Raw genomic sequence first — 19,657 nt, 5'->3', positions numbered from 1 at the left:
ATGGTTGAGTTGGATTTAGAAAGAGCTTTAGACAAAGTCGCCCACAAAGTCCCTTTTAGTGTCTTGAAACACATCAACATCGGCAAGATACTTTTCGAGAGGATAGAGCTATGTTACGCTAATAATTTTACCAGAATTATAATAAATAAGACAACCCTTCAATCCAAGTGAAATCGTCTGTTAGGCAAGGGTGTCCCTTGTCACTTTTATTATTTGCTTTGCTGCTCGAGCCATTTTCTTTAAGCATTATAAAGAACAAGGCTATTACCGGTTTTAGTTTTTGTTCAAGCGAAGTTAAGCTTTTGTCATATGCGGATGGCATTGTGATTTTCTTCGCGGACAAGCCCAGTGTCACCAACGCAGTAAATGTGACAACCAAGTTCTGCAAGATGACCGGAAGTGGTATCAATTGGATCAAATCAGTCGGTATTTGGCACGGTGAATGGGGCCTCACGCCAGCTGTGTTTAAAAATATGCAATGGTCGCTCTCGCCAACGAAGTATCTCGAGGTGCCTCTGCAGCACTATAAAGACAGCGCAGAATACTGGAAGCACTAAGCGGAACACATCAAGGAAAAAACAGCGAAGTTCGGAGGGTGGGACCTCTCTATATTTGCGAGATCAACTGTCTGCAATCTATTTTTTGCAGCAAAGATTTGGTATGCTATGCAAGTCATGTTATGGTTTAAGGGGCGCTGCACTCACCATCTCCAGCAAACCTTTCAACTCAGAGATGATGTCTGCTGGTGACAACCCGATGGGCGAAAATGTCAAGCCCAGGAAGCGCCAGGTCGTGTCAACCTCCGCCACAGGTATGTCGTCTCCTCCAATGGTGAATTGTCTTGAGGTATCCACTTTGGTGATTTTCCTCTTAGCATCAGGAAGGTACGGTACTGTTAGGCTCTTTGCGGGGTTGATGGTCAATCCTCTGGGAGCCAGGTAGGCGTACAAGGAATCAAGTTGTTCCTGCAGGCCCTCCGGGGTCGATGCCATTATTATCATATCGTCCGCGAATGCCATGGAATTTACTGTCAATGGGCCACTCTTGAATCCGACCTCCGGAGGGCAAACCACCAGCCAACCATCTAACACCAAGTTGAAGAACATGGGGGATAACGGGTCACCCTGCCGAACCCCTCTGGTTGGCTTGACATACTGCGAAGACCCCTGAAAGGTCAGGGCTGTTTCAGCGCCTTCGTAGAAGTCACGGACATATCGTAGGAACGGCTCGTCCAGTGATTTCTCTGAAGACCCTCCAGAATGGCTGCCGTCGTTACTCGGTCAAATGCTTTCGCTTTGTCCAGTGTTGCCATATACGGTGGTTCATAGCTGCGCCTCGCCTCGTGTATTACACCAGCCAAAAGGTGCACATTCTCAGCGCATCCATCAACTGGCATAAAGGCGCGTTGCTTGAGATCAAGAGGAATTGCATTCATCAATCTCGTCGCCAACACCTTATGAAACAGTCGAAGCAATATGGGGGCTACACTTATTGGGTGGGAATCCCCTGGCTCACTCGCATCAGCTTTTTTGGGGATAAGATGGTTCGAGCCCCTTTCAGGCATACCGGCAGTCTCCCCACCAACATCAACAATGTCAGAACAACCTTAAGCACGGGAACCGGCACGCCCCGAAGTTCTCGAGCAGTGAAACCATCCGGTCCCGGGGCCGAGTCCAGTCGAGGCAATGCCGCCTTCAGTTCACCGGTTGTAACGGGTTGAAAAATGGAAACTTCAACGCTAAGGCGCCCGTGTGCTGTGCGATGTCAGTGCACGTTAAAGATCCCCAGGTGGTCGAAATTATTCCGGAGCCCTCCACTACGGCACATATTCTTCCTTTCTTCTTTCACTCCCTCCTTTATACCTTCCTTTACGGTGCGGTTCAGGTGTCCAACGATATATGAGACAGATACTGCGCCATTTCCTTTCCCCCAAAACCAATTATTATTATTATTAACCCCATCCTTCCCTACAGATCCGAGTTGGGAGGCCGGTGGCTCGGACTCCATGACTCTCTTCCACGTACGCAGAAAGTCCGGTACATCTTTCACAATCGACTGCTTCGGGCCATCAAGAATTTCCCTGGCACATCTGGATTGACATTTCTTAAAATGCTCCTGAGTCTTCGCGTATTCATCCTGGAGTCTGTCTTCTACTCATGCTCTTCCTTTGTTTAAGAGCGTACGTTGTTGGGCTAGTCGGCCAATCATGGTAAATACAAGGGGGGGGGGGGGGGGGTACTGCGCACAAAAAGACAAGGACAAGAAGATAACACAACAGGCGCAGACTCGCGACTAACTTTATTGACAACACGACATTCCTTTAATAGTTTCAAACTGTCACATCACACACATGTGCAAACCAAAAACTTGTCTTCATTCTGATACAGTTTTATAGAAGGGTCACTTACGCAATCTGTATCCTTCTGTTTGATACAAAACGCCTCCGCCAACTCACGCGCCACCTGGTCACGGCTCCTCCTCAAAACTTTTGTATCTGTCAGCAAAGGCAGGCAAGGTTTATTGCGCGTAGCATCCGGGCATGCGCCACAATGCAGGGGTAAATTCGACCCTGTCCCTGATTTCATGGAACGCTGATGTTCCCTTAAGCGCTCATTCAGACATCGGCCGCTCTGACCGATGTATACCCTGCCACAGGTGAGGGGAATCTGGTATACGACACCCGTCTGGCACCTGACAAAACGAGTGGCATGACGCTTCTCGCAGTCCGCTTTCCTCTTCCCTCCGGACATGACCTGAGGGCACAATGAGGCCAACTTGCATGGGGCGGTAAAAACTACCGGCACGCCGTAGCGTTTCGCCACGTTCTTCAAGTTGTGGGAAATTCTGTGAATATACGGTAGAACCACTGGCCTCATTTCCTTAGAACGGTCACTATCCCGGCACATCCTATCTTTCAGTTTGCGCAGAAGCTTCTCTGCCACTGCAACAATGATTGAAGCAGGAAAACCAGCCTTCGTCATCCTAATTACCTGATTATTGAGGCTCTCGTGCACCAGGTGAGCGCAAGACTTCGACAAGGCGCCCTGCAAGCAATACGTTCCGATAGCCCGTTTAACAGTCTTGGAATGTGCTGACCTGAAAGGCAACAGGTCTTTCCGTGCACGTGGTAAGTAAATACAGCAAACGTGATCTGGTGTTAAAGTCAGGTTAATATCTAAAAACTGTAGCTTGTCATGTTCCGGTAACTCGTGAGTAAAGGTCAGACCCTTCCCATGTCGTCTGAAAATCGACAAAAATTCTTCCACAATCACAGTGTGCGTCGCACCAGGTCGATCTTTAGGAAACACTAAATAGTCATCAACGTACCTAAATATTTTCAGAGTTGTCTCATCGTCAAAATAGCGCACCAGATCACAGTCAATGCTGGACAAGAAGATGTCAGCCAGTACAGGTGCCCACAGGAACCAATGCAAATTCCTTTGCGCTGAACAAGGACCTGATCGTTAAAAGATACAAAGGTAGAACCAAGATAAAACTCAAGTAAAGACATAAAATTGTTCAGCGTTATACCGCAGGCATTCTGAAAAGCTATTACACCCCTATCTTCAATACAAGACCTGATAGAGCAAAACAGGGCATCGTGGGGTATTGAAAAGAACAGGTTTTCAACGTCAATTGAAAAGGCGTAGCCTACAGGTGGAGCATCCTGTAGGTAGGCGACTATATCATCCGAGTTCCTAGTCAAGAATGGGTCTTCCACTACCACCAATTTCAAACACTTTTGAATAAACACACTTACTTCACGCTGCCAAGTACCTTTTTCACTTACTATGCACCTAAAGGGCTTGTCAACCTTATGTGTTTTAACAGTGAAAAACAATTTGTCGTCGGGGTTGGCTTCCCGTTCTAGCTGGTGGTTCATCCCGGAAGAAGTACTCCCGAACATAGTTGTTCAATGGTACAAGGACATTTTCATTATCCAGAAACAATTTCGCGATTGTCCAGAGGGTGTCTGCCCCAAAAGTCCTCGACACGGCTTATTTACAAATGCTCGTAATTCCTCCAAGTTCAAATCCCGGTCGGACTTTGAAAGTACAAAGTCACCCGAAGCATTTTGTGTCGTGTTCATTGTATCGTTAGCTCCGGCCGGCTCGGCTATCGGATCGAGATCTCTGGCCAGGAGCTCTTTCACTAAACTCTTGTAAGCGTCCTGGTGCCTGTGTGATTTCCGGCTGTCAAATGTACGACCCCTGAACATGGCATGTAATCGTTCATTCATGTTTTAAACGTGAACACCATCTTGTTTGGCCTGCCTCAGGATTTGGGCTTCCCGGAGCGCAAGGCGGTAGTTCTCTTCTGGTAACCATCGCGGCTTAGTTTTGGAAACCACAATATCCGCGTTGTATGCCACAAGGTGGTGCCTCTTCCGGTGAATGCTCAGGCCCACTCGAGTGGTGAATGTCCTATTACAGTCAATGCAGGTGTTGTGTGAGATCTCGGAGGATGAATCATCCGAGTCTGAGGTGAGCAACTCATTCCTTAATCTCCCAAGCGGGTCCTGCCTAGCAGTAGACGGGCCTGGACAGTTCCCAGCCACACTAGTGGGTTCACTCTCATCCCGTTCAACATCGCTCCTACACGCACTGCGCCTAGGGCAAGATGCATCATGTTCATCACTAAGCCTACGCTTCCCGCGCCTAGCGCCAGAAGCATCTAGTTAAACGACGTTTCGGTCAAGTTTCGCAGTCACCACATCGCCAACACTACATACAGATTTTTGTTCAATGTCCGTATCATCACTAGAACTAATAATCACCCTGCGCCCCACTCTGGGCCGCGTACGCACATCACTGTCGCATGAGTGAAACTCGGAATCCGACCCAGAAGCCGGAGACACAACAGATCCGGACGCCGCCGGAGAAACACGATCCGATGAAACACGAGGATGGGACCTGATGGCCTGGACATCACCCCTCAAGGAGCTCCTATGCGAAACAGAGAAATCTGAATGCTCGGCGGAAGTATCCAATCCTTCTAGATCAGGAGGGGATTTGTCCGATCGACGATCCCCACTCTTGGCGTCCGATGCAGTGTCCAGACCCGACACCACGTCTGCCGGGGCGGGAGAAAAAACAAAAACCGCGTCTGCCTGAGCGGCAGGCGCGGAAACCGCGTCTACCGGGGCGGTGCCCCGGCAAAACGCGTGGGGAAACCCCCCCGCAACGCCCTGCAGGTCTTGCTCAGCAGCCTGCGGGGCAAAGCCCGCCCGGCTGCGAGACGACGATACAGGCAAAACAACACACGACTCACCAGGGTGGGAAGCACTCCAAATCACGGCAGGCTTGGGATCATTTATATTCGCGCCATCCCGGCCCACAGTTCGTGCTCCCACACCCGAGTGGTGTGTGTCGGGGTACTCAGGGGGCCTACCTCGCAGACTACTCGCACGCCGAATCACAAAAACTGCACCGAGTGTTTGCTGTGTATATGGCGTTCAACATGGGAGCGCACGAGTCACACCAATCTGTTTCGCGTAGTGAAGAGTGGAGGGCTAGGTTTAGCCCACCTGTTTTGAAGCAAGTGGTTTCCAGGTTTCTGCTTGTGCGAGACCAAACTGATGGATTTCTGCGGACAGTAATTCAAACCAGACTGCGTGATCATTTGCCGTTTTTTGTTGTCTCATCTACTCCGGCCAACGGGCCAAGTGTGCGCGGATTTTTACGGGAGGTCGTTTTGTCCTTCCGCTTCCTTCAGGCACGTTTTTCGGTAGAGTACCTGAGCAATGTCAAGCGGAAGAAACTGTACAAAGATATCGTTGATGTGTGCATGCGAGTGCCAATGTATCGTTCATTGTATTCATATGGAGGGAACAAGGATGTTTTGAAGAGGGTAAAGCGGATGCCGGTTAGGCCGTCTGTGAAAAGCTTCTTTTTTCAAGTACACACTACGACGCTCCCGGTCAAGCCGTGGCTCGAGCAAAAAGGCATCTTCGCCCCGTGGACTGTAAACTATTTGCACCGTAGAAGACCGGAGACCATTGACCACATATTTCTTGACTGTTCGGACGCGGTTTTTCTATGGGACATACTGCAACGCACCATAAAAAAGGACTTGCCAATCACGCCGTACGGCATCCGCTTGCTCCCTACCGACAATGAAGGAGGGTGCCATGTGATATGATTATGGCCTTATGCCTCCATAGCATATGGCGCACTAGGATGGCTGTGCATCATGCCGATCTGAACCCGAGGCCTGCTCGAGAGTACTTCATTGAAAGTGTGGCTTTCATATGCGAAGTGTGTAATGCAAGCAGCGAGCAGCCAAGCTGGCCGCCGGTATTAGACGCTTTCGTCAATTTGAAGCGCTTTTAGACACCGGCGCACGCCAAAGAGCGGCAAGCGCCTTTTCAACTGTTTCATTTATGTATGTGGAAACATGTATTGTTGTTGGCCGCAGAACAGGCAATAAAGGAAAAAAAAAACAGTGCCACAGTGAAAGCGCGCTAGGCCCATAACCCAGAGGTCCGTGGATGGAAACCACGCTCTGCAATCGTTTTGTTTTGTTTTTTGTTCTGACCTTTTTTTTCCAACAGGAAGATTCTATCTGAACTACAATTTGCATTCTAATATAGGCTAAGTTGCTGTGCAGCGCAATCGGCACAGTTGCGCAGCGATTCGTCTTCCGGCCACCGAGCGTGACGGACGTGCTTCGATGGGCTCCCGAGGAGCGGTTTCAGCTGCCCAGCCGGGCCGCGGTATCAGGTGTACAGACAAGCCGAACGGGGATTATCAGTTGGTTCTGCCACATCTGCCTACAGGTTCGTCAGTTTCAAATAGTTTTTTTGCATGGCCACACTCAAGTGCGGCCTTTCCGTGTTGAACATTTCCGAGACGCTCTATCGCGTTTGTCACTGCTGCTGGAAATAGTTGCCCTAGGTGCTTATCAAATGAATCACGTGTGGGCGGTAACATTCATGGACGAAAAAGGGAAAAAGAAGATTTTGCAGGCCGAGGCGTTCGAAGTCAAGGAGCACCGCTGTGTGGTCATAGATCCAAGCAACCAGGGCGTCCGGCTGAGCTGTATTGGCTGCTACACGGTGTGCGCGACGACGACGTGCGGACGGCGTTGGCGCCCTTCGGAAAAGTGACCGATATAGCTAAAGACAAGTGGAAGGTGAGCGGCTGCGTCGATAAAGCGTCGACGACGCGTTCCGTAACGCTCAAGTTAAACGCAGGCCTTACTATTGAGGACCTTCCGCACCAGCTACGTGTCGCCGAGGATGTCGACCTCGTTTACATCCCTGGTAGAGCTCCGCTCTGCCTTCGGTGCTGAGGCACTGGGCATATACGTCGAGAGTGCCGTGTGCCGCGCAGCGGAATCTGCCGTCGCTTCGGCCACGACGAGACCCAGTGTGTGCGTACATACGCGAGTGTGGCAGGCCCGGCCCGATAGGATGAGATGGCAGACCACCTGATGGACGAGGTGGACGCCGCGGAAGCCACGCGTGAAGGTAGCATTGAAGGGTCCTCGAAGGACACTCCCCAAGCCGGATTGAACGCCGAATGTGGACTGTGGCGTGGTGGACGTAACGCCCGACGATGCTGCGACGACAGACGTAGGAAAGCTACGCGACGTCTCGGATGGAGAACCAGCCTCCCATTCGCAGCAGAGTACCGCATGCGAAACGGAGGACGTCGACATGCCCCCGAATTCGAGCGTGCCAGCAAAACGGGCGCACGACGACCGCAACGGAGAAGCCATCAAAGACGGGGACGGCAACGAGCAACCCCCATTAAAGACCCTTCAGGTACGGTGGCCGTCTTTCAAACCGAAGCCTAATGTGCCACCTGACCGGAGGTCTACGGCTGCAACGCCTCCGCTGTAGCGAGGGTGACGCTTCAAACACAGCAGCGGTGTCTCGGTCGGTGACCGAGAACAGTGTCTGCCTGGAGTCACCTTCCGGCTACTGCGACGTGCTCCTGAACAACGCGAGAGATTTACGGACTTGCAACACGACTTCCTGTAATTTAGACGTGCGTAACTTCTTCGGCGACTTCCACATGCTTTCAATGGCGGCCAATCTAGAAAGTAGCCTACGGGCCGCGACACTGAATGTGAGAGGCCTTTCAACGAGACGAAGACAGCAAAAGCTAAATCGCCTTTTATTGGATAACGATATCGATCTGCTGGCTGTCCAAGAAACGAAAATTGAAAGTGTAGAACAAACTGAACGTATGGTTGAAGTTTTCCGTAATAGGTACATAAAACGTGTGCGTTTGTCATGCGGTGGAAAAGACGGGGGGTTCTGTTATCTTGATCCGTAATTCTAGTGCAGTAGTTGAATCCGTGATAACGTGTGACTCGGGGCGGCTTGTCTGTGATTTTCTTTTTTCTGTAATGCCACGGAGAGCTGTATGTGTCTATGCACCGAATAGATGTCGTGAACGTGAAGCTTTCTTTAAAAGTATTCGATCGTACGTGGCGTGTGAAAGGCGTATTATATTGCTTGGAGACTAATTGTGTCTGCAGACCGGAAGACAAAACTACTAGACAAGCTTCACGGGACGTTGGTGCAGAACTGTTACTGCAAATCGTTAATGAAAATGGGCTAGAGGACATTGGCATTGTGCTGAAACCAGAAGACCAAGCAAATTTCACGCACTTTCAAGGTGTTTCTCATGCAAGACTTGACCGCATGTATGTCCCTGTTGAGTTGGTGCCAGTTTGTTGCAGTTATCAGATCCGACATGTAAGCTTTTCTGATCACTCTTTGGTTATGGTCACCTTTGGTAGAAAGGAAAGAGGGGCAAAATTCAACTGGGAGCTATGGAAATTCATTGAGAAGTTATTGCAAGGTGAAATATTTGTTGCTAAAACAAAGGAATATATCAGCGACTTGTTGCTGAGAACATCGGTAAAATTCATATATGAATAGGAAGAGTTTAAATGTAATCTTAAGCTCGCCGCGATAGAAAGAGCGTGTGTACTGAGACACAATCAAAGACAAGAAAAAGAGCTCCATAACCAACTAAACTATATGTTAAGCGCAGAAAGCTTCAAGCCGGGATCGTTCACGCAAGAAATAAAAGAAAAAAATGTAAACTTGAAGTTATTGATGAGGAGAGGTACCGTGGCGCGGTAATAAGGGCACGTGCCGAGAGGCTCTGGCAGGGTGAAACGCCCACAAAACGGGCGCTGAGCAAAGAAAAACGGCATGCGGTGAAAAAAGAGATAAACAATTTGTTATCACAACCAAGTTACCAGTGAAAAGGCGTTGGTTGAGCGGGCCTTTTTCGAATATTATAGAGAGTTGCTTAGCCAGAAACTAAATGCTATTGGCAACTTCAGAGCCGACTTTTTTCCGCTCATGCCTGTTCTGGATGATGACGTCAAGCAGACTCTCGAGAGACCTATAAGTGTGTCAGAAATAGAAGCAGCCATTGACGAATTAGGTGCGGTAAGTCGCCGGGGCCGTTCGGGTTTGGTGCCGTCATATACAAGTTTTTTAAAGCTGAAATGGCTTCTTGCCTACAGCGCGTGATAGCTGAATGCTAAGAACACAATACGACACCTCCGACTTTCAGGATTTCTCATATAGTATTAATACCCAAAACTGAGGACCCTGTTAGGTTACTCTGCGTCGAAAACTACCGTCCTATAAGTCTAACAAATGTTGACTATAAGATACATGAAGGTGCTTGCCAGTCGGTTACAGAATATTATCACGTCAGTCGTTGGTCCGCACCAGACATGCGTCATTAAAGGGAGGTCAATTTTCACAAATATACACACAGCAAGAAGTGTCCTGGAATGTTGCGACGCAATGCTTGATCGCGTAGCTATGCTGCAATTAGATCTGCAGAAGGCATTCGACAGGGTCGGACACGATTACCTGTTCGCTCTCTTGGAGCATGTGAACGTCGGCTCTGTTATCACTGACGGCGAGAAAATGGTGTATAAAGAGTGTCTCGCCAAGTTAGTCATAAACAGGGATTTAAGGGAAAGCATACTAGTGCTGTCTTCTGCCCGACAAGGCTGTCACTCTCGCCCCTCCTCTTCGCCCTTTACTTGGATCCATTCTGTTTGAGACTCCTTACGGGACCAAACATTCGAGGGTATACCTTCTTTGATGCGGAAGTTAGGGTTTTCGCCTATGCTGACGACATCGCAGTGTTTTGTGCCGACCAGGACAGTGTGCGTGAAGTTGTTAAAGAAACCGCGGAGTTCTGTAGGGTAACTGGTAGCGCAGTAAGTCGGACAAAATGCTTAGGATTCTGGCATGGGGACTGGGAACACACTCCAGAATTTTTCTGCCAGATGCAATGGACGATAACCCCTGGCAAGTACTTTGAAATCCCTCTCAAGCTTTACCGGAAAAGTAAAGAATATTGGGACGAGGAAACACAACGAGTTAAATCTCACACAGCTAAATGGGAAGGGCACAATTTTCCCATGTTTAGAGAACCACTGTGTGTAATATATTTCTGGTTGCTAAAATATTTTATGTTTTCCAAGCGTTGTGCATGGTAAGAGCGGCGGTGCAGAAGCTGCACCGAGTTTTCGCGACGTTTGTATGGGCCTCTACATGGGAACGTACAGGCCGATGCAACCTATTCCATGCCGTACGGAACGGGGGTCTCGGGCTATCGCATTTATTTCTTAAACAGGTAGTTTCACGGGTTTTGTTCTTGCGCGATCAAAGTGATCCTTTTCTAAGAAAAATAATACAAGTGCGATTATGTCATTCACTGCCTGAGTATATAGTGTCCACTGTATCAAACACAACGGTGTTAAGTCCATTTTTGCACGAAGTTGTCGCATCCTTTTGCCCAATGTCCCAATGTATTTGCCCAATATATTTGCCCAATGTCTCGCGGAAGGTGTTATATAAGGACCTACGTGATGTGTTCTTGCCTGTACCAGTGTATCGTCCTGTGTATAAATTGGCTTTTGAACGTGATGTCCTTAAATGAGTTAAAAAAAATGCCAATCAGAGCTTCGGCCAAGTCTTTCTTCTTTCAGTTTCATACTGGCACTCTAATAGTGTAGCCATGGCTGCAAAGCAAAGGTATCTTTGTGCATTGGAGCTTTAACTGTATTATCTGTAAAAAGCCAGAAACTATTGAACATATCTTTCTCGACTGCCACGACGCAGTTTTCCTGTGGGATATTCTTCAGCGAGCTTTAAGAAAAGATTTGCCGATAACACCTTTTGGGATACGTTTTCTGCCATGTGCTTCACCTGAAGTAGTGCCGTGTGACATGATGATGCTGCTGTGCATGCACAGCGTGTGGAAAACAAGAATGGATGTAAGACACGAACATGTGGTTATGCGTCCCGCTCGACAGTATTTTGCTGAGAGTGTGATGTACATCAGGGATGTTTTCAAGCCACAAAATGAACCTCACGATTGGTAACCGGTCCTAGACGAGCTGTCCTCAATGAGGCATTTTTAACTGCATTGCACAAGACAAAACTAAACTAGTCCTTTTATCTCTTTGTATATAGCAGTGTTGGCTTTTGTGCGATTGTGTGTATTCGCCAAGTCGGTAATAAAGAAAAAAAATCAGAGTTGCGCATTGGAAGCGTGCTGCGCAGCACGCAGGTTCATGGATCGAAACCACGCTCTGCTGCTCTTTTTCTTCTATCCTTTTTTTTTCAACTAATATTCTATCTGTACTACAATTTGCATTCTAATATAGGCTACGTTGCTGTGCAGCGCAATCAGCAGAGTGGTGGCGCAGTCATTCAACTTCCGGCTACCGTTCGATGCGGACGCAGGATCATGAGCTCCGGCGGAGCGGCAATAGCGGCCCAGTCCGGCCGCGGTAACAGGCTTGAAGGAAACGACGATAGGGAATACCAGATCATTTTGCCGAAACCGCCCACCGGACGTGTTGTTTTGGACACAGTTTTTTTGCACAGAGGCGTGCGAGCGAGGTCGTTTCGGGTCGAGTATTTCCGCGACGCCCTGTCCGATACCGGTACGCTCCCCGATGTGGTCCGTTGGGGGCGTACCAAATCAACCATGAGTGGGCGGTTACCCTGCTGAGCACGGAGGCTGCAAAAAAGTTGCTCGCCTTCAATGAGCTGCAAGTTAAGAGACGCCGCAGCCTCATCGTCGACCCGGAAGACTAGCAAGTAAAGCTGCGGCTACACTGGATGCTTCATGGTGTGGCCGACGACAACATCCGTACGGCATTAGCGGCATTTGGCAAAGTGTCCGCCGTTACGCGAGAGCGGTGGCGGATCCAAGGCGTCAATGACAAGAGCTCAACGACAAGAACTGTCCTACTGAAGTTGAAGCCCGGTCTGAAAGTCGGTGACCTACCACACCGGGTACGCGTCGCCGGAGAGTTGGCTCTTTTCTTGGTGCCTGGACGTCCACTGCAGTGCCTGCGCTGCCACGGTACGAGCCACGTGCGGCGTGAATGTAAAGTTCCCCGCAATTCGAAATGTCGGCGGTACGGTCACGCGGATACCGACTGTGTCCGCACTTATGCGGTGGTTACGGACGCTGTGTCGCAAGACTACTCTGGGGAACTCCTGATGGACATAGCCGAGGCCGAGGAATCTGCAAAGGGCATAGGGGACCCGAAAAGCAAGCAAGCGCGACGGACTCTTCGGGACCCTCCAGCAGCGATGCCGGACGGAAACCTGAAGGGGCAGAATCCTCCAAGAATGGGTGGAGGAGTCGAGTATTGAAGTAAGCGTGCCGGCGCTCCAAGAAACCCAGCCAGCGACTCCGAACGAGGAGAACCATGACCAGAGCGGCGCCCTTACTACCAGTTTTCCTGCCCCAACGAAGCGACCCCACGCCCAGACCGGAACCGAAGGAGACAAGGCGGCAGCCCCCAGTGTCGAGGAGCCGCCTGCAAAAACGACCCAAGGAAGGCGGTCATCCATCCGACCATAACCTAATGTGTCAACGGAGAGGAGAGCCCACGACAAACCGCCCCGGCAGCCAGGCCTGGAACCAGCACCGGATGGCTCCGGTGTCAAGGACGTCGTCTAGCCACGCGCTAGACGGGAAGGGTAAGCACCATGTTCCCGGCCTCTTTCTTCTGTATGAAAATGACTCCTGCGTCCCCCACAAAAGTCGGTACATTTAACGTCAGGGGACAGGCAAGCAAGAAGAAGCAGAACCAGGCATACCGCATTTTAACGGAGCATGACGTCCTGGCAGTGAAGGAAACAAAAATTGACGGGGAAGAAGAGACCGGGAACATGGTGCGACGCTTCACGTCTAGGTTTTTTGCAGTAGTGTCCCACGCTAGTAGTGTCCCACACATTTTCAGCGCTCAAGCCATGCACGGCTAGATCGCATTTATGTGTCGCCGGGCGTTATTTCAAAATGCTGTAGCTACACTGTATTACCGGTTTAATTTTCTGGTCACTGTTTAGTGGAGTGTGGAATAGCGACAAAGAAAAGAGGAAATCAGTTTTCTTGGGAGGTGTGGAAATTAAATAATATGATCATTACAGACGATATTGTTGCGGGAAAAAATATATTTACAGTTATTTACAAAAACGAATGAACAGCTATGGGCGGCACTCAGAACACAGCCAGAGATTCTTCTTCTTCTCCTCAAGTAATTTGGCACATACCAGCCAGAGATGAGTTCTCGTCTTCTTCCTCGTTCACTCGTTCACTCACTCAATGTCGTCGTCGTCGTCGTCGTCTACCCGCTGCAGGCCCCCGGCTGATGAAACGCCGTCTCGGCGTTAGAGTGGTGGCGTAGGAGCGTCGTGATAAGGTTTGAGGCGGCATACATGGACGACGTCGGTAGAGGGGCCAGAGGACGAGGACGCAAGGGGAGCAATTTCATGGTTCACGTCGGTGACTCGGCGCACCACACGGTAAGGGCCACGGTAGTGAGAAAGGAGCTTCTCGGAGAGACCGACGCTGCGCGACGGCGTCCAGAGAAGGACGAGTGATCCGGGGTGATATTCGACGGCCCGGTGCCGGTGGTCGTAGGCGGACTTCTGGGAATCTTGAGAGGCACGGAGCCGACTACGGGCTATTTGGCGAGCCAGCGTGGCCTGGGCGATGGCGTCCTGAGCGTAAGCAGTGGTGGGGACTGAAGAAGGCGGCATGAGTGTGTCCAAAGGCAATAGGGGGTGCCTACCAAACAAAAGGTAGAAAGGGGAATAGCCTGTTGTGTCATGCCGTGAAGAGTTGTACGCAAATGTCACATAAGGCAAGGCTGCGTCCCAATCGCGGTGGTCCGGTGAGACGTACATTGCTAACATATCGGTGAGCGTGCGGTTGAACCGTTCCGTAAGCCCGTTGGTTTGTGGATGGTAAGCTGTCGCGAGGTGGTGCTGCATGGCACATGAACGAAGAATGTCATCAATCACTCTGGACAGAAAATAACGACCGCGGTCGGTGAGCAGTTGACGAGGGGCGCCATGGTGAAGAATTACGTCTTGGAGAAGAACATCGGCAGCGCAGCTGGTGGGCAAAGCACGCGTGATGGCGTACCGAGTCGTATAATCAGTTGCGACAGTGATCCACTTGTTACCGGAGAGGGACGTGGGAAAAGGGCCAAGAAGGTCGAGGCCAACACGGTGAAAAGGTTCCGGAGGTGCGTCGATGGATTGTAGAAGACCGGCAGGAAAAGTGGAGGGCCTTTTCCGGCGTTGACACAGGTCGCCAGCGGCAACGTAACGCTTGACGGAACGATACAGACCAGGCCTAAAGAAGCGTTGCCGCACTCGAGCGTACGTGCGGGACACGCCCAGGTGGCCGGCTGTCGGCAGATCGTGCAATTCCTCAAGGACAGAAGAACGTAGATGTTGGGGTATGACGAGGAGCAGCGGAGGACCGTCGGAGCGTAGGTTGCGGCGATACAAAATGCCATTCTGGAGCACATAAAATTGCAGAGACGGAGATCGGTTTGCAGAGCGGAGGCCATCAAAGATAGGTTGTAAAGATGAGTCGTTGCGCTGTTCGTTGGCGATATCGGTGAGAGCAGTGATAGGTGATAGGCAGAGTAGGGTCTCAGCGTCTTCAAGGTCAGGTGGCTCCACAGGGTATCGGGATAAACAGTCAGCATCCTGGTGGTGACGACCGGACTTGTACACGACAGAGTATGAATACTCGAAGACGCAAAGCCCACCGACCAAGGCGACCGGTGGGATCTTTTAGTGAATACAGCCAACAGAGAGCGTGGTGATCAGTGACGACAGTGAATGAGCGGCCGAACAGGTACGGGCGGAATTTAGCGACAGCCCAGACAAGGGCGAGACACTCGCGCTCAGTAATGGAGTAATTTTGCTCTGCGGTAGAAAGTAGGCGGCTGGCATAGGCGATGACGCGATCTTGGCCCTGTTGACGTTTGGCTAGCACGGCACCGATCCCATTTCCGGAGGCGTCGGTGCGAATCTCTGTGGGAGACGACGGGTCAAAATGGGCTAAGATGGGCGGAGAAGTTAGCAAATGAACGAGGGAGGAAAATGAGTTTTCTTGAGCAGGGCCCCAGATAAAGGGAATGTCGTTCTTAAGAAGGTCTGTGAGGGGGCGAGCGATGGCGGCGAAATCTTTGATAAAACGTCGAAAATATGAGCACAAGCCTACACAGCTGCGCATATCTTTCGACGACCTAGGAAGAGGTAACTCCTTCACGGCTTGAATTTTGACTGGATCTGGGCGTACACCAGAAGCATCAACCAGGTGTCCGAGAATAGTGAGTTGGCGGCGACCGAATTTGCATTTCGATGAGTTCAGCTGGAGTCCGGCGTTACGAAACACTGTCAAAATACTGGAGAGGCGTTCGAGGTGCGTGGCAAAAGTAGGCGAGAAAACCACAACATCGCCTAGGTAGCAGAGGCAGGTAGACCACTTAAAGCCGCGAAGAAGAGAGTCCATCATTCGTTCAAAGGTAGCCGGCGCGTTACAGACTCCGAATGGCATGACTTTAAATTGGTATAAGCCATCAGGCGTCACGAAGGCGGTCTTTTCACGGTCCTTTTCATCTACGGCAATTTGCCAGTACCCCGATCGAAGATCAATTGAAGAGAAATATTTGGCGCCGTGGAGGCAGTCTAATGCATCATCGATCCTCGGGAGAGGATATACGTCTTTTTTGTGATGCGGTTTCGGTGCCGGTAATCAACGCAGAATCGCCAGCTGCCGTCCTTTTTTACCAGGACAACTGGAGAAGCCCAAGGGCTTGACGAGGGCTCGATGATGTCTTTTGCGAGCATCTTATCGACCTCTTGATTTATGACGGTGCGTTCAGCGCTGGACACGCGGTACGGACGTCTGTGGAGAGGAGCGGCATCACCGGTGTTTATCCGATGCGTCACCACAGAGGTACGAGTCAAAACACGGGCATCAAAGTCGAAGATGTCGCGAAAAGATAAGAGGCACCTAAGATCGTGAGCTTGCATCGCTGGTAGGTCAGAACAGATCATGTCGGCGTAGTCATCCGTTGTTTTCTCTGGTGATGTTGCCGCAGGCAACATGCATTGATGAGTGGAAGGTAAGCAGCTGTCCACCACTGATATGACACATTCGGCAGCAGGGCACAGCGTGGCGAGTGAGATGCCTTGCGGGAGCGGTTGGATAGACGAGCCAGAGTTCAGAACCGGAAGGTACGCACGGTTTTCCGACATTGTAAAGACAGTGTGCGCAAGCGCAATACTTCGCGTGCCTGGGATTCTGGCACGAAGAATGGCCGTCAACTCCAGCTTTTTTCGCCACCGTTTCTTGGGTGACAACACCCGTGAAATACCAAGGTGTTCCACTCGAATTTTACAGGGACACTGAGCCTTTTTGGAAAACACAGGTTCAAGAAACGCGTGAGGAAGCTGAAAAATGGAAAAGTGCTAATTTGTCTGTATTTGCAAGAGCAACTGTGTGCAATTTGTTTTTGATAAGAAAGATCTGGTACGTGATGCAAGTACTCCACTGCTGACGGTTAAATGTGCAAAAGCTGCACCGTATTTTCGCTATCTTAATATGGGCCTCAAAATGGGAGAGGTGCAGCCGGACAAATTTGTTCAGGAGCGTCAAGGTAAGGGGACTTGGTCTGGGGCACTTGTTCATACGGCAGATAGTAAACAGATTTTTGTCTCTCCGAGACGTTAGAGACCCCATTCTACGTACCGTATGCAAAGTCAGGCTCGGGCGTGCTGTGCCAGATTTCATTGTTGGAACAGAGACTATGAGTGGAGGTATTTTTGGTTTTCTTAAAGAGGTTGTGTTTAGCGTCAGGTTTTTGACGGCGAGGTTTTCAAAAAATTATTTAAGTGGTGTTCAGCGGAAAACTTTGTACAAAGAGGTTTGTGACGTTTTATTTCCGGAACCTATGTACAGGGTAATATGCTCCGGAGGCCCAGGCAGAGATGTCCTGAAACGGGTGAAAAAAATGCAGGTACCACCGGGAACAAAAAATTTCTTCAAGCTTCACACCGGGACTCTGTCTGTAAAATCTTTCCATGAAAAAAAGGGGTTTTAAATACCTTGGGGATCCCACTGCCTTATATGTAAACAACCAGAAACAATCGGCCACGTTTTTTTGCACTGTTGGGAAGGGGTATATTTTTGGGACGTCCTTCAAAGGTCCATCAAAAAAGAATTACCAGTGGATCCGTATGGAATCCGATTCCTGCCTAAAGCAAAAGAAGATGGCATGCCGTTGGATTCAGTAATGCTCTCGGGCTTCCATAGCATATTACGCTCCCGAATGGCAGGCTTTCATTGTGACCCGGATGCGCGGCCTGCGCGATTGTATTTCCGTGAGACAATGCAGAAGTTCATCGAGGTGCTGAAAACACAAGCATCTCCCCCTGAGTGGCTTTCAAAGCTCGAACCTTTGACGGAACTCAGGGAATTTTAAACTGACAAGGCCTGGCCCTCTGGGGGCTGTAGGCTACCTTTTTTTAGCTTGGGTGTCTACCCGTGTATGTTTTTTGTTGTATTCTGTCGAAGCCCGGCATTAAAAAAAAAGGAAGCGTGCTGGGCCCATAACCAAGAGCTTCGTGGATCGAAACCACGCTCTGGTGTAGTTTTTGTCTTCTTTTTCTTCTATCCTTTCTTTTTCAACAGTAACATTCAATATGTACAGCAATTTGCCTTCTAATATAGGCTACGTTGCTGTGCAGCGAAATCAGCAGAGTGGCGCAGCCATTCTACTTCCGGCCACCGAGCGTGTCGGACGCAGGATCATGAGCTCCGGAGGAGCGGCGATAGCGGCCCTTGCTGGCCGCGGAAACAGGCTTGCTGGCGACGCAGATAAGGACTACGATATTGTTCTGCCTACTCTGCCAACATAACGTGTTGTGCTTAACACGGTGTTCCTGCACGGTGACGTGCGAGCGAGGCCCTACAGGGTGGAAGACTTTCGGGACGCCCTCGGCAACGCTGGTGCGCTCCCCGACGTCGTGGCGTTGGGGGCGTATCAGATAAATTCTGTGTGGGCGGTGACGCTCAGCAGTGCTGAAGCCACGAAAAAGCTTGCTGCGTTGAAGGAGCTACAAGTGAAAGGACGCCAGTGCATCATTTTTGACCCGGAGGATCAACAGGTAAAGCTTCGCCTGCATTGGATGCTGCACGGTGTGGCTGACGAAGACTACCGGGCTGCTTTCGCGGCGTTCGGAAACGTGACGGAGGTGACGCGGGAGCATAGGCGCGTCCAAGGGATGAAGGAGAAAGGCTCAACCACCAGGACCGTGCTACTCAAGTTGAAGCCGGGAATGAAGGTGGATGATTTGCCACACCAGTTGCGAGTAGCCGGTGAGCTGGCCCTCGTGGTTGTGCTCGGGGGACCGATGCAGTGCTTGCGTTGTCACGGCACGGGCCACGTTCGCCGCGACTGAAAGGTGCCCAGGTGTTCCCAGTGCAGGCGCAATGGACACGCGGACGCGGACTGCGTCCGTACCTACGCGTCGGCTACCGGTCTCGGAAAGGCGAACGACACCGCGGAACTCATGGACGTCGCCGAGGCGGAGGAAGCAGCGACTGGCACGGACGAGGCGGGCAAGTCGGCTTCGACGCTTGCCACGTGTGTGAGCTCCGGGGATAGCAGCAAGGCGGCCGACGAACCAGCGAGCCAACCGCCGACGGCAGACTCCATCGGTGCCGATAACGTGACAGCTGGGAACGGGGCTAGCCCAACAGAGCCCGAGGCCATCCAGTCAAACGACCCGCACGAGGACGACCACGGGAAGAGCGGCGCCCGCACAACTAGCGTCACGCCCCCCGTCACCACCCCGGCGAAGCGTCCCCACGACCAGACCAGCCCCGAAGGGGACAAGGTGGTAGCGCCCGGCGTCGAGGAACCCCCTGCGAAGACCTCTCAATCCCGGCGTCCGATGTTCCGGCCGCGCCCGAACCTTTCGGATGACAAGCGGGCCGGCGACAAGGTACTCCTCGAGCAGGCCGATGTTCTTCCGCCGGGTGATACCGGTGGCAACAGTGGCGTCTAGCCGCGCGCTAGACGTGGGAGGTAAGCGCCATGCTGTTGGGTCCTTCCTTTTGAGTAAAAATGGCTCCCGCGCCCGCCTTTAAAGTCGCTACGCTAAATGTCAGGGGCCTGGCGACCAGGAAAAAACAAGTTCAGGTGTATCGACTTATTACGGAGCGCGAGATAGATGTATTGGCCGTGCAAGAGACGAAAGTGGACGGCAACGAAGGAACCGACAGCATGGTGCAACGTTTCACGACTAGATTTTTTGCTGTCGTCAGTC

General features: G+C 50.9%; 2 pseudogenes; both read left to right on the top strand.

The window, feature by feature from the left end:
• The first annotated feature begins 6,672 nt into the window (after positions 1-6,672).
• LOC144123968 (uncharacterized) lies at positions 6,673-12,667 on the top strand (annotated as a pseudogene).
• Positions 12,668-18,028: 5,361 nt separating this feature from the next.
• Positions 18,029-19,633, top strand: LOC144123967 (uncharacterized; annotated as a pseudogene).
• Positions 19,634-19,657: the final 24 nt, after the last annotated feature.

The sequence above is a fragment of the Amblyomma americanum genome, chromosome 3 (assembly GCF_052857255.1).
Source record: "Amblyomma americanum isolate KBUSLIRL-KWMA chromosome 3, ASM5285725v1, whole genome shotgun sequence".
NCBI lineage: Eukaryota > Metazoa > Arthropoda > Arachnida > Ixodida > Ixodidae > Amblyomma > Amblyomma americanum.
This window is presented reverse-complemented; position numbering and strand designations above follow the sequence as displayed.